Source organism: Muscardinus avellanarius (assembly GCF_963383645.1).
Source record: "Muscardinus avellanarius genome assembly, chromosome: 4".
NCBI lineage: Eukaryota > Metazoa > Chordata > Mammalia > Rodentia > Gliridae > Muscardinus > Muscardinus avellanarius.
Window position 1 is genome coordinate 120327297 of NC_137789.1, and position 15324 is coordinate 120342620.

General features: G+C 43.0%; 1 pseudogene across 1 annotated transcript in view; it reads left to right on the plus strand.

The window, feature by feature from the left end:
• Nucleotides 1-7689, plus strand: part of LOC308262401 (glyceraldehyde-3-phosphate dehydrogenase-like) — a 44645-nt pseudogene extending 36956 nt beyond the window's left edge. Inside the window, exon 4 of the transcript in view lies at nucleotides 7013-7689. The product of the transcript in view is annotated as a glyceraldehyde-3-phosphate dehydrogenase-like (transcript). The remainder of the gene's footprint in view (nucleotides 1-7012) is intronic.
• The last annotated feature ends 7635 nt before the right edge of the window (nucleotides 7690-15324 follow it).

Genomic DNA, 15324 nt, shown 5'->3' on the forward strand with positions numbered 1-15324 from the left:
GTGTGTGTGTGTGTGTTCCTGTGGATTGAACCCAAGGGTATTCTGCTTCTGAGCTATACTACAAGCCCTATTTTAATTTTTTTTTTTTAATTTTGAAACAGGGTCTTGCTAGGTTGCTGAGGGCCTCACTAAATTACTGAGACTGGCCTTGAATCTGCAATTCTCCTGTCTCAGTACTGGGATTACAGGTGTGTAGCGCCACAATAATACCTCTTTTTCTAATTCGTATGGAGGGCTCCATTCACCCCACTGGTTCTGTACCACTTCGTCCCTTCCCTTCCTTTCCATCCTCCCCAGGTACTCAGTGACTTCACATGGGTCCCACTCTTGCCCACTTCACACCTATGAGGTAATCTTGTACTATTGTATCTTGCCAAGAAAGTCCTCATCTCTCCAGCATCTCACTCCCTGGTGAGACTCACTCCCTGGAGAGGAATGCTGATTGCATCCACAGATTCCAGCTAACATGTTGGCAAGACCTTTCTTTAGTTAGATTGTCCATTGTCATTTTAACAGAGGTTTCCAGTGTTTTAATCCACAGCAGCAAACAATGATTATCAAGCAAACAATTGAGTTATCAAGGCAAAGCTAATGTAGGGAAACAGCACCTGCCTCCTGTGCACAATTGGAGGACCTTGTATATAGACCGGGAAGTAGAAGGGTGTATACATTTAATGATCAATCTTTCCTGTTCCATATCAGTCCATTCATTTAAAGAGTCAACAAGACCTTTGGAACCTATATCAATACACACCCTTCTGAAAGAAGATACTATAGGAGGGGTAGCTTTTGTGATATAGGAAATAGAAAACTGCCTGGAGGGCTGAGAAACTTGGGTTATAGCCCAGCCTCCACCTCTAAATGACTCTGTGGCCTTGGAAAAGTTGATTAGACCTCAGTGAGCTTAGACCTCAGTGACTTCACTGTGGACCTAGAGACTGAATTATTAGTTTTGAATTCTAACCTTCAGTGTTGCCTTTTTCCCACTGTAAACTTAATGGCCTTAGAGGGGAAAAAATCACTGGGAGAGCTGAGGATAGGCTCAGTAGTAGAGCCTACACTTAGCATGTGTAAGGTTTTGGGTCCAATCCCCAGCACCACCAACACACACATACACACTTACACAAGTGATACTGAATTGTAGCATTCAGAGAATTATATTGGATTGTGTATGGAAAATGTGACTTTCAGAGGGGAAGATTATGTTAATGATGTAAGTACTGACAAAGACCTTGTCCTGAGTTTGGGTGATAAATGTGGACAAATTATTTGACCTCAATGTTCCCGTTGGTAAAGAGAAATACTACACCTATGCTACAGTATTGGTAAGAGGATTAAATGAGCTACACCATATAAAAGTGCTCAGCACAGTGCCTGGTATCTAGTTAAGTCCTTAGCACTTGGTGATGGTGTTATTCATCCAAGCTTCATTACTAATTTGTTTATTTTTATTGGTGCATTGTAATCATATATCACATTGGAATATAAGACTTGAGAGGATATACAAGCACACATCATCCAATTAGCACTCATCCAGTCCCCATCCCATTCCCTCCCCCTCCCTCGATCCCATGCTTGTTTGGTGATTAACTTTGATACATATGTTTATGTACCTCCTGCTTTTTAAAGAGGCTCCATCCTCCCCTATTCCATACCCTCTGATTGGTCACCTTAATTGCTTTACTATAGGGCCCTTTCTATAGCTCGACCACTTCCTGTTGCCCCTTTCCTTCTAGTATTGCTGATTAGGGGAAGCATCTGGTTTTAATTTTCTGCAATATTTCTCTGTGCATGCCGCGTTGCAAATACCGATCCCACTCTTGACGGCCCCAGTTGTGGCCTGGCTACCCGGTGGACTGACCCAGACCTCGCTGGCTCAAGCAGCGGCCTTGCCTCATGGGAGGCCCCGATTCTGGTCTCACTGGCCCCGACACTGGCCTAACCCCTTAGCTGGCTCCAATCCCGGCCTCAGAGGCCCCAGCACCGGCCTTGTCTCACGGCAGGCTCCGATGCCAGCCTCGCTAGCTCCAGTACTGGCCTAACCCCTCGGCAGGCTCCGATCCTGGCCTCGGAGGCCTCAATAGCGGCCTTGCCTCACGGAAGGCTCTGATGCCAGCTGCTGGCCCCGGCACTGGCCTAACCCCTCAGCAGGCTCTGATCCCGGCCTTGGAGGCCCCACACCGGCCTTGCCTCACGGCAGGCTCCGATCCCGGCCTCGCTGGCCCCAGCACCGGCCTAACCCCTCGGCAGGCTCCGATCCCGGCCTCGGAGGCCTCAATAGCAGCCTTGCCTCATGGAAGGCTCTGATGCCGGCCTCGCTAGCTCCAGCACCAGCCTAACCCCTCAGCAGGCTCTGATCCCGGCCTCGGAGGCTCCAGCACCGGCCTTGCCTCACGACAGGCTCCAATCCCAGCTTTGCTGTGTCTGTCGCCGGCCTCACCCCTCGGCAGGCTCTAATTCAAGCACCCTCTTCCCCCAACCATTTGTCCCACATTCTTGAGGGTGTGTGGTGGTAGCATTCTGCCTCTGGGGTCATTACTTCAAAGGTTCCAGGTGTAATGCATCCGATCTCTGCCTCCCCTGAGTACTGGCCACTGCCATTGCCACTGCCTCCACCATTTCAAATCTTTCCCAAGCTCTTTTTCCACTCTGAATGTTGTCCAGTGTTCCTAAGCATGCACGAAGGTAGCATTCAACCTTTGGTGTAATTTCTCCAAAAATAAAAACAAGGTTGGTAGGCTCTGATTTCTGCTTCTCCTGAATACAAGTCTCCACCGCCAACGCGGAGACCACTTTCAGCACCGCCTTTCTCCTTGGTCTCTGCTAAAGTCTCTCTCCTTACAGGTGATGTCCAAGATTCTTAACAATGTAGAGAAGAAGCAGTCCTCTTTAGCGGGGAATTTTTCCAATAATTCCAGTTCATTTGGATATGTTTTGTCTGCATCTCCAGTATCCTGTCATCCACTACAGTCTCCTTGACCCCCTCTCCGATATTTTCCTTTTTTCTTTTTCTTTTCTTTTTTTACAGGGTCCTTCCGGGTGGAAAGGGGGTCGCCTAGGGGTGCCCCACCAGCTCCTGCCCACCTGCCCAGGGTTGGGGCCAGAGGCCCGGACCACAGGGTCCTTCCGGGTGGGGAGAGGGTTGCCTAGGGGTGCCCCGCCAGCGCCTGCCCACCCACCCAGGGTCGGGGCCAGAGGCCCGGACCACAGGGTCCTTCCAGGTGGAGAGGGGGTCGCCGAAGTGTGCCCCGCCAGCGCCTGCCCACCCGCCCAGGGTCGGGGCCAGAGGCCCGGACCACAGGGTCCTACTAATTTATTTCTTATTCCTGGCCAAGTCATTTACTTTGAGGGGCCTCCTTAAATTTTTTTGGTCCAATGAAAATATGGGGTTACATTATTCCCAGTGTGCTTTCTGTGTCTTTCCATCTCTCTCTTATATTTGTAATAAACATTTTGTTTTGGAAATTTGGCCAGTTTTCAAATTAGTAGATTACATATCCCTTTCAAGGACACAGGGTAGTTTCTCTGAAAATTACCAAGTTTGATTTATTCCCACTGTGGGTGGGAGAGTTATTGCTGACTAGTAGGATATAAAAATTGTGTAGTTTCAGTCTTAAAACCCTTATTACCAGCAGGATGTGGATCCATCTACAAGTTTCTTTGAGTACATTCTCAAGTAATCCCAGTACTTGGGAGACTGAAACAAGATATCACAGGTTTGAAAAGAGCCTCAGATATATAGCAAGGCTCTCAGCAATTTGCTAAAACCCTATTTCAAAACAACAACAACAACAAAAAGGGCTGGCAGTGTAGCTTAGAGGTAGATTGCCCCTGGGCTCAGTCCCCAGTAACACACACACACACACACACACACACACACACACACACACACACACACACATTACCATACATCCACTTTCAGTAATGTGAAAATCAACAATTTTAGATTCCTGTATCTCAGGCTGCTAGACAGCCCTGGAAGTCATCCTTACTGTGTACTGGTAAAATACAAACATTTGAGCCCCTTAAGACACTTGCCTTAGTAGGTAATCACATTTACCCATAGGCAATAATTAGATTAAATATGAATAAACTACATGGCATGGATTATAGCATCAAGTTTTTTAATTGTGTAGGGCTCAATACCAAACTGAAACCCAAAGGGTTAATCAAAATATCCTTAATTCCCATATTTGAAAGTCTCCTTTCTGGATCACATTTGGTACCAATTTTGGAGACAAAATCCAGACAAATTCTTTGAACAGAGATAAATATATCAATATAAGTAATTGTCAAATAGCTATAAAGATGTTAGTGGTAACTGAAAAGTGAAAAGAAAACTCTAATGTATCCTGATAATATCTGCTAGAAGCATCTATAACCTCCCTGGCTGAGAAAACAAAGGGAAATGGTTAGAATTATTAAAACTTACAGAAGGGCCCCTTGTTAACAACTCTTTATATTAAATTGTTTCTGTTCAAATGAGTGGTGTGATTTCTGTCCCCTGGCTGGACTTACTGTAACTGATGTGGTGGTTGTACAAATTTATACTCCTGCTGGCCTCATGCAAAAATCATGATTGTTCTATATTCTTGCCCAGACTTGGTATTTGTCACCTCTTTGATTTTAACCATTCTGGTGGTCTTAAAGTGGCACTGCACTGTATTTTTTTTTTAGTTTGCATTTTGCTGATAAGTAATAAAATCAACCAGCTTTCCATTTTGTTTACTGGTTGTTCGGATATACTCTTATATGAATTTTCTGTTAAGTCTTCTGTCAATTTTTCTATTGGTTGCTGCCTTTTTCTTATAGATATATGAGTTCTGTGTAAGTTTTGAATGTGAGTTCTTTGTTGAACATATCACCACAGCTATCTGTCAAGATGCCTGAGCATCCGGACTAGTCAGAATGTACTTCTGTTGACTAAATAGTTCTAAGGACTGAATTTCTATGTTGTTCTTATCGTAGTACCTCAATGAACCTAAGAACCCTGTTCTTAGCAGGGGCCTTATAATTTTCTCTATTGTGAGATAATAGGAATATGAATTTTAGTGATTCATTCCACAAGTCTCCTTGAGCACATTCTTTTTTTGTTTTTCCACTTTGTGGCACTAGGGATTGAACAGAAGGATGTTTTTGATGGCCTTGAACTCTTCCTGTCTCAAGTTCCTAAGTACTGCAATCACAAGTGTGTGCCACTGTGCCCAGCTTCTCTGAGCACATTCTTTTGAGCACTAATTACGTGCAAGGACTAATGATGTAACATACCTGACCCAGCTATGCCAGGTATGTCAGCTTGTTTCTTTCTGAAACACTAGAACTCAGCCTGGGAACTTTACACATATTGTCATCATGATAAAATAAGACTCTTGCAGAGAGATTTTAAAAAATTTATTGGGAACCTAGAATATTTTTGAACATAGAACAACTCATCATCACAACCTATCCGAAGCCAGTGAATATTAGAAGCTAAAAAAACATCCTGGGCAAATGTTAAAATGCCTTCTAAGTTTTATTGAGTCATGTTTTTATTCACTCATTAGACACATTATATGGAAAAGAGCATCTTAAGTCTTCTTTTCTTCTGTGTACGTATCTTGTGTTGTATCATCCACTCCCATGACTTCAATTACCAACTATCTGTATGCTGATGACTCCCACATCTATTTCTAGAGCCTGGATGTCCTTCGGAGACTTAGGACTCAAACACCTATTACCAAAGCTTGATTATCTCAAGGCACCACACAATATTTTGGAACTTAACTCATCCTCTCTCCTCCAAAAATACATATATATTTATATAAAATACATATCTTTATATAAATATATTTATGGGTTTTTTTGGTGGTACTGGGGATGGAACCCAGGTGCCTTCTACCTCCAGGCTACACTCCCGGACCTATTTTATATTTTATTTGGAAACAGGGTCTCTTAAGCCAGCAGAGGCTGGCTTTAAACCTGCGTGATCCTCCTGTCTCAGCCTCCCAAGCGCAGGGATTACAAGCGTGCGCCACCACGCCCGGCCCCTATATTTTATGTTTTATAAAATATATTATGTGTATATTTTACCCTGTGATTTATCTTTCAGTGTATGGCATCAGCATCTATCCACTTGCCCAAGGGAAACACCTAGAAATCTTCCTCTATACCTTGCTTTTTTTCGTCTACTTCCCAACCATATCCTTATCAATCACCAATGCTTTTTCAAATTGACAGATAAAATTGCATGTAATTATTATGTACAACATGGTGTTTTGAAGTATATATATTATAAAATGGCTTAATTTAGCTAACTAGTATATGTATAACCTCACATAGTTATTTTTATGGTGAGAACACTTAGTATTCACTCCCTTAGCATTTTTTTTTTTTTTTTGGTGGTACTGGGGTTCCTGGAAGCCCTTCTACCTCCGGGCTACACTCCCAGACCTATTTTTACATTTTTATTTGGAATCAGGGTCTCCTAAACCAGCGCGCACGGCTGGCTTCGAACCTGTGCGATCCTCCTGTCTCTGCCTCCCAAGTGCGGGGATTACAAGCGTGCACCACCACGCCCGGCTCCCTTAGCATTTTTTAAAGTAAAATATAAGCCAGGTGTTTGTAATACTAATACTTGGGAGACTGAGATAGGAGGATAATGGGTTTGCAGCCAGCCTCAGCTACTGAGTGAGGCCCCAGAAATTTAGTGAGATCCTGTTTCAAAATAAAGAATAAAAATAGGGCTAAGGGTGTATCTCAGAGGTAGAATGCCCCTGGATTCAATCTCCAGTTATACACACACACACACACACACACACACACTATATATATATATATATATATATATATATATATATATATATATATAGTTCTGGGTGTGGTAGCACATGCTTGAAATCCTAATAACTCAAGAGTCTGAGGCAGGGGGACTGAAGTTTGAGGCCATATTGGGCAACTTAGCAGAATCCTGTCTCAAAAAAGGGGAGGGGCTCTTTGCTTATTCTCATTTGACAGAGAGCCACATCTTCTCTAGCAATGTGAGCAGTGTCCCTGCGACAGCATAGTGAAGGTCAGAGTGAATGGCCATATTGGGTACTTTGATCATCAGGGCTATTTCAACTCTGGCAAAGTAGATATCGCTATCAGTGACCCCTTCATCGACCTCAATTACATGGTCTATATGTTCCAATATGGCAAACTCAGTGACATCATTGAGGCTGAGAATGGGAAGCTTATCACTGATGGAAATCCCATCTTCATCTTCCAGAAGTGAGATCCCACCGGTGTCAAGTGGGGCGGTGCTGGTGCTGAATATGCTGTGGAGTCCACTGGAGTTTTCATAGCCACGGAATTTCAAATGGGGCGCATTTGAAGGATGACGCCAAGAGCGTCATCATCTCTGCCCCTTCTGCTGCTGATGCCTCCATGTTCGCCATGGATAACTCCATCAAAGTCGTCACCAGTGGCTTCTGTACCACCAAATGCTTAACCCCCCTGGCCGAGGTCATTCCTGACAACTTGGACTTCATGGAGGGACTCATGACCACCATCCAAGTGATTACCGACACCCAGAAGACCATGAACAGCCCCTCTGGGAAACTGTGGCGTGACTGCTGTAGGGCTGCCCAGAGCATCACTGCTGCATCCACCAGCACTGTGTTGGTGGTGGATCTTACCTGGAGAAAGCTGGCAAGCAGAATGACATCCTGAAGGTGATGAGGCAGGTGTCCTAGGTTGCTCAAGAGCATCCTGGACTACATCAAGGACCAGGTTGTCTCTTGTCACTTTAGCAATGACACAACTCTTCCTCCTCTAATGCTGGGGCTGGTATTGTCCTCAGTGACCACTTTGTCAAGCTCATTTCCTGGTATAACGATGAATTTGCTTATAGCAATAGGGCAGTGGATCTCATGGTCTCCATGGCCTCCAAGGACTAAGGGACCCTGGACCATCAGCCCAAGAACACAAGAGGAAGAGAGAGAGGCCCTCAGCTATGGGGAGACCCTGCCCCAACTCAGTCCCCCAACACACGGAGAATCTCCCCTCCTTCCAGTTTCCATCTCAGACCCTCTGAAAGAGGTGAGGGAGGGGCTTAGGGAGCCCTACTGTCATGCACCATCAATAAAATCCACTGCATCCCCCTCCCCCCCGAAGAAGGAGAGCTTGGGATATAGCTCAGTGGTAGAGCACTCCTGTGTTCAATCCCCAGTACCACAGACACCCATATATAGTACAATATATTAATAACTATAGTCATCATGTTGTATTACTAAGAACTTTAGATTTAACTTCTGTGTGTGTGTGTGTGTGTGTGTGTGTGTGTGTGTGTGTGTTGCTAGAGATTGAACCCAGGGTCATTTTTACCTCTGAGATACACCCCCAGTTCTATTTTAGTTTTTATTTGGAAACAGGGCCTTGCTATATTGTTGAGACAGTCCTTGAACCTACGATCCCCCACCCCTTCAGCCTCCCAAGTACTGGGATAGGTGAGTATCACTATGCCTGGCTTTGATTTAACTCCTTACATGTAACATCTCAAATTATTCTATTCTTTCTTCTTTTTTCCTATAGCCAATACTATAACCCTTACCAGTAGCTTTTTTTGCCTAAAATTTCTAATTTATCTCCCTGCCTTCAATCTTTACAGTCTCCAAAATAATCTCTTCCATTTGTAAAACACTTAAGACTTCTTTTTGTTTGGGTAAAGTCTAAATCCTTTACCATGGTTTATAAAGCCTCTCATAACCTGTTTCCCGTGCATCTCTGGTATCATATATCTCACTGGGCTCCTTAATTTTTCAGTTCTCAACAAGTATTCTTCCCTGGAGGTGCCTTTCCCGATCCTCAGATCTCAAACGCCCTCCTGAATGCTCTCCTGCTTCTCTTCTCATTATCACACGGCAACTGCTGTTAGGCCAGAGTCTTTATTTTGTTAGTTGTGGCATCTCAAACAGAAAGTTACATCATTTGTTGAAATAATGAATGTGGAATTTTTTGTACTAGGCATTGAAGTCAGGGCCTTGTACATCTTGTACATATACTCTACCACTGAGCTACCATTCTCAATTTGCTTTTTTTAATGATACTGGGGATGGAACCCAGGGGCATTCTACCTCTGAGCTACACCCCCAGCCCTGTTTTTTATTCTTTAATTTGAAAGAGGGTCTCACTAAGTTACGGAGGGCCTCACTAAGTAGCTGAGGTTGGCCATGAACCTGTGATCCTCCTGCCTCAGCCTCCCAAGTACTGGGATTATAAGCCTGGGCCACCACAGTTGGCTCCAGATTTTTAAATTTTACTTGGAGACAGGTTCTCACTAAGTTATCCAGGTTAGCCTCAAACTTCTGGGCTCAAGCTTACCTCTTTCTTCAGCCTCCTGAGTAATTGGGCCTGGAAAGTTTGCCACCATGCCTGTTTTCAAATCTTTTTTAATCTTCTCAAATCCTCTTAAGTAGGGAGTGATAATACTGATATTCCAAAATTAACTCAGAATTCTAAGTTAGGGCAGTGTCATATACTATCTTGGGTTAAGAATCAAATGATATTTATGTGAAATTTTTCTTTTCTTGGCAATAAAGTTTAAAAAAAAAAAACTGGGAATTGAACCCGAAGGCATTCTATCTCTGGGCTATCCCCCATCCCTATTTCTTTTATCTCGAAACAGGATCTCCCTAGTTTGACGAGAGTCTCATTACTTGCTGAGACTGTCCATGAAACTGTGGTTCTGTCTCAGCCTCCCAAGTACTGGGATTACAGATATGTGTCGCCATGCTCAGCTGCTATTTTATTTTTAAACAGGATCTCATTAAGTTTTGGAGGGCACCACTAAATAGCTGAGACTAACCGTGGACCTGTGAGCCTCCTGTCTCAGCCTCTTAAGTACTGGAATTATAATTGTATGCCACCACTCCCAGTTAAGTCAACTTTTTAATTGAATAGATAATTCTCTTGAAAAGAACTAATCTGTTTGGGACCTTAAAGTAGTAGCATCTATACATGCCATAACCCCACTTAAATTTTAGCAAGACTTGCCGGGCGTGGTGGCGCACGTTTGTAATCCCGGCGCTTGGGAGGCAGAGACCGGAGGATCGCGCAGGTTTGAAGCCAGCCGCGCACGCTGGTTTAGGAGACCCTGTTTCCAAATAAAAATGTAAAAATAGGTCTGGGAGTGTAGCCCGGAGGTAGAAAGGCTTCCAGGAACCCCAGTACCACCACCAAAAAAAAAAAAAAAAAAATTAGCAAGACTATTGAGTTATTCCCCCTGTTTTTAGATAACCTTCGAACCCTGGTTCAACTCAGGATAGCAATTTAACAAAGTAAAAAAGGAAGAAAGTAACACAATGTCTTCTTATAGCTTTTTTTTTTTTTTTTTTTTTTTGGTGGTACTGTGGTTTCTGGAAACCTTTCTATCTCCGGTCTACACTCCCAGACACCTATTTTTTTATTTTTATTTGGAAACAGGGTCTCTTAAGCCAGCACGGCTGGCTTCAAACCTGCACAATTCTCTTGTCTCCGCCTCCCAAGCGCGGGGATTACAAGCGTTTGCCACCACGCCTGGTTTCTTATAACTTTTTGAGACTGAGATTCCGTTTATATTCTTGAAGCTATTTAAATGGAATTGTACCTCTGGGCAGAGTGGCTCGTGCCTGTAATCCCAGTACTTGGGAGGGAGGCTGAGACAGGAGGATTGCAGGTTCCATGCCAGCCTCAGGAATTTAGCAAGATCCTCAGAAGCCTGATAAGACTGTTTCAAAAACAAATAAAATACAGTGGTCTGGGGTGCAGCTTGTAGGTAGAATGCCTTTGGGTTCAATCTCTATGACCACCACCACCAACAACAAAAGAACCATACCCTGGTAATATGTTTAAAATTTATATTATGTTAATGCCTAGAGAGTACTCAAGGGATCTTTCATTCTTTTGAATGATATATAAATATTGGACTGCAAAGTGGTAGAAAAAATTGATTCCCTTTCAAAGTCAGTGTTGGGAATGACTAAATGAATGTTTCGGAAAAGAAATACCTGATGTAGGGAGTGCAAATTTTTGGCACTTTCTTCTATTTTGTATTGCCTGGCACCCACTAGGCATTTAATATATTTTTTGATTAACATACTGGATGAATGAATGAGTGAATGACTTGTACTCACCTAAATTGTGTCCCCTGACTCTATTCAAACTCTGAATTAGTAGTAATTATTTTCTTAGCCTCCACCTAAAATTTTGGATAATTTTGCTTCCGTATTTGGCAGCTGGAATGGCTTCGAAAGTACTTAATTAGGAATGATTTGTTAATGATTATTATCTCTGAATAATTTCCTTCCCCTTTCATTTCTTTGTCTCTACACTTTCTAAGATTTATACTATTTTTTCATTGCTTAGTCTAGTTTTTCTTAAATAAAAGAGCGGAATTTTTTTCTCTCTTTCTTTCAATAAATATGACCCTTTCTGTCATCCTTTCTTTGATCCTTTCCAAAGCAGCAGTGGTTGTCATAAGTGACGGCTGGGAGACAAGATGCCAACTGCAGTGGCTAAATTTAAAGAGCAATGTTCGCACCTGTTGTTAACTGGCAATGACCAATCTCCCGCCCACGGCTTCCTCCACCCCCTGCCTCTTGCCAACTGCAACCCATATCCCAGAATCCTTACGTGTTTATGTGTAAATAAGTATTGATGAAGCTTATATATGTTATATTAGAACTAAAAACAATATAGCATTTTGATAATAAATTGGTTTGTTTTCAGAAGAGCTGAAATTTGGGCCAAGATCCAGCACACTATAAAGATGTATCTGACCTTGAATAAGACAGACACATGTGTCTAGGTATTACCTCAAAATTATTTTATTTTTGGTACTGGGGATTAAATCCAGGGGGATTCTACATCAGAGATACACCTTCATCCCTTTTTATTTTTTTTTTTATTTTGAAAACAGTGTCTCGCTACATTGCTGGGGCTGGCCTTGAACTGATCCTTTTGTCTCAGCCTCCCAAGTACTGAGATTATAGGTGTGTGCCACCATGCCTGGCCAAAATGACCTTTTGAAATTGCTCTACTTTGTGATGTTCTTTTAGACAGCAGCATTTGAGGCTCCAATAAATGTATGTACTGTGCAAAAGACACCATCTAAGGAGTAAATTACATAATCTAGAGTTAGCTTCAATTATTTACCAGATTGGCATCTCTAACCTCGAAGAGCTCTGGAAATAATGAAAAAAAAAACATCTGGAATGGTGAGAGAAGGGGACTGTGGCCCAACCAGCCAAATTGGCCTGATCAGATAGGTCTAATCATTATGGAATGCAGTACATCTCATAGACCAGCTATGATATAATATCCAGCAACTCTGATGGAAAGTCGGACAATTTATGAGAGCATGCAAGAGGGGGAGTTTAGTTTTACCTGGACATTTACTCTCAGAGGAGGCCAAGCTGGATTCAAAAGGCAGGTGCTGGGCCTCTGAGGCTGGGATCAAAGCCTGCCATGAGGCAAGACCAGTGCTGGAGCCAGCAAGGCCGGGATCAGAGTCAGCCAGGTGGCAAGGCCGGTGCTGGGGCCAGTGAAGCCGGGATTGGAGCCTGCTGCGTGGCAAGGCCGGTGCCGAGGCCTTCGAGAGTGGGATCGGAGCCTGCAATGTGGCATCCACAGAGAAATATCACAGAAAATAAAAAATTAGCCGGGCGTGGTGGTGCACGCTTGTAATCCCCGCGCTTGGGAGGCAGAAACAGGAGGATCGCGCAGGTTCGAAGCCAGCCGCGCTGGCTTAGGAGACCCTGTTTCCAAAAATAAAATAGGTCTGGGAGTGTAGCCCGGAGATAGACGGGCTTCCAGGAACCCCAGTACCACCACCACCAAAAAAAAAAAAAAAAGAAAATAAAAAATTAAATGCTTTCCCTAATATGCAAAAACTAGGAAGAAATGGGTAATAGGAGGAAATCTAGTTGAAGAAAGGGCCCTATGGAGGAGCAATTAAGGCGACCTATCAGAGGGGATGGGATGGGGGAAGATGAAATCTCTTTAAAGCACATGATGTACTTAAACAAATATATCAAAGTCAATCACTAAATCAAGCATGGGATCAAGTGGGGGGGAGGGAATGGGATGGGGATTTGATAAAGGCTAATTGGATGGTGTATGCTTGTATATCCTCCTAAGTCTTGTATGCCATTGAGATGTTTGACTACAATACACCAATAAAAATATATTTTTAAAAAAGAAGAGTAAGATAGATGGTTATTGGGACAGCAGGAGAAACAGGTTGGAGGTTGGCAGTTTGGGGAACATTCAGGTTCTGGAGAATAAAAATCTGGGAGGAGATTGCAGGGAGAGAGGCAAGACTCTGTACTGATTTGGAATTCTTAGTCAGGCCCTGCCAGGGAATGTTCTTACAGTCTTTGGAAGGCTCCGGAATGGATGATGCTGGGTTCTGTACGAAAGTGAGCTGAATTCCTTTTCACTCAGGAGGTGTGGTTTATTTGAGTGCAAAATAAGTGTCCTGTTCCTTTGAATCATTTCAGATAGAGACAAAAGACTTCAGATCCAAAAATCTAGTAAATGGCAGAGACAAGGGGATAACATGAGTCACTTTGACACAAAAGGGACAGCTTTACAGTTTGCCGCCAACCTCTAGGATCCTTAGAGACGTGAACAAAGACTGTCCTATCTGAATATGTCCTGCCCGTCTCAACTCAGTGTTCTCCTGATGTTCTGCTTTTTTTTGTATATATAGAAAAGACCAAGAGATTGAATGTTCCTGACCTAAAACAACATTGGAGCATAGGGTCATTGAGTTATAAAATGAATACAGAGGCCGTCATCCTTCGGAGAACAGGACATGAGCCTGTTGCCACACAAAAAGTTTCAGAGGGAGTATGTAAATGTATCTCTGATCTTGAATGGGTCTAAGTTAGAATAGGGGAAATGGGAGGAAGAAAAACAAAAACGAGATAGGAAAACGTGTATTTGTGGGCTTAATGAGGTGAAAATCAATATAGACAGGAAAAGCTATGTAGTGGGACATATGAGTAGTTGAGCCCTTCTCAGCTATGCTAACTAGAAATATTTGTTATTCAGAAAAGCTGACATAAAAGATCATAGAAACTAGGAAGTCATGGGAATGTGAGCGGGAGCGATGGAGAGATGACTCCATCTCCATGGGTGGGTGTAGAGAAATGGGAACAATGCCATATGAAAGAGGTGGGAAAGAAAAACAGCCAGCAAACAGGTCTAGGCTGTGGTTTATGGTAAATATCTGAAGGCGATACCCTTTCCGTTTTCTCTTCCTCTTCATTTCCTTTTTCTTTTTCTCTTTTCTTTCTGTACTGGGGATTGAATGCGAGAGCATCTACCTCTGAACTACACCCCACAACCTTTTAAATTTTTTGTTTTGAAATGGGGTTTCTCTAGGATGCTGAGAGTCTTACTAAGTAACTGAGGCTGTCCCCAAACTTGCAATCCTCCTGTCTCAGCTCCCAAGTACTGGGATTACAGGCGTGGGCCACCATGCTTGGCTCTCTTGATATATTTTTTCCTCTTCTTTAAAAACTGTGATTTTCACTTGAATAACAATTCACGTTATTGGTAAAGCAGGAAACACAGCCCCCAGACTCTAAGCAGATTCCTTTCATGCGTTCTTGCTCACGTCAATGAACTGTGCACATCACCTACCCGCCCTAGCTATTCTTGAATACTTAGGCAAATACTCCATTGAGTTGAGTCATACTTGGGAGCTGACTTCAGTGTACATTTCATCAGAGAACCTAGTTAAGGTTTCATGCTTCAGGAAATCTGATTAGTTTTAGCTTTAAAAATGTCAACTTGTTTTTTTCCTTTTTGGCAGTACTGGGGATTGAACTCAGGGACACACACACACACACACACACAGCACTCTACCGCTGAACTATAGCCCTAACACTGATTAACCTAGTCTTAAGAACTGGTACAGAAACAATTCTGCACTCATACTGCTTTTAGTGATCATGTTTTTTTATAATTATAAAGATAATATGCCTGGCATGGTGGTGCTGCCTGTAATTTCAGTACTTGGGAAGCTGAGACAGAAGGATAGTGAGTTTAAGGCCAGAATCAGCAATTTAGTGAGACCCTCAGCAACTTAGGGAGACCTTGTTTCAAAATAAAAAATAAAATAGGGCCAGGAGTCTATATCAGAGGCAAAACACTGGGTTCAATTTCTAGTACAATCAATCAATTAATCAATCAGATTAGGAGTATAGCTCAGAAGTAGAATACTCCTGGCTTCAATCAACAGTACCACCCTCCACACACACACATAATATGCAAGTGGTAACAATGTAAACCACTCAAAAGGGTATTTATACCTTAAAA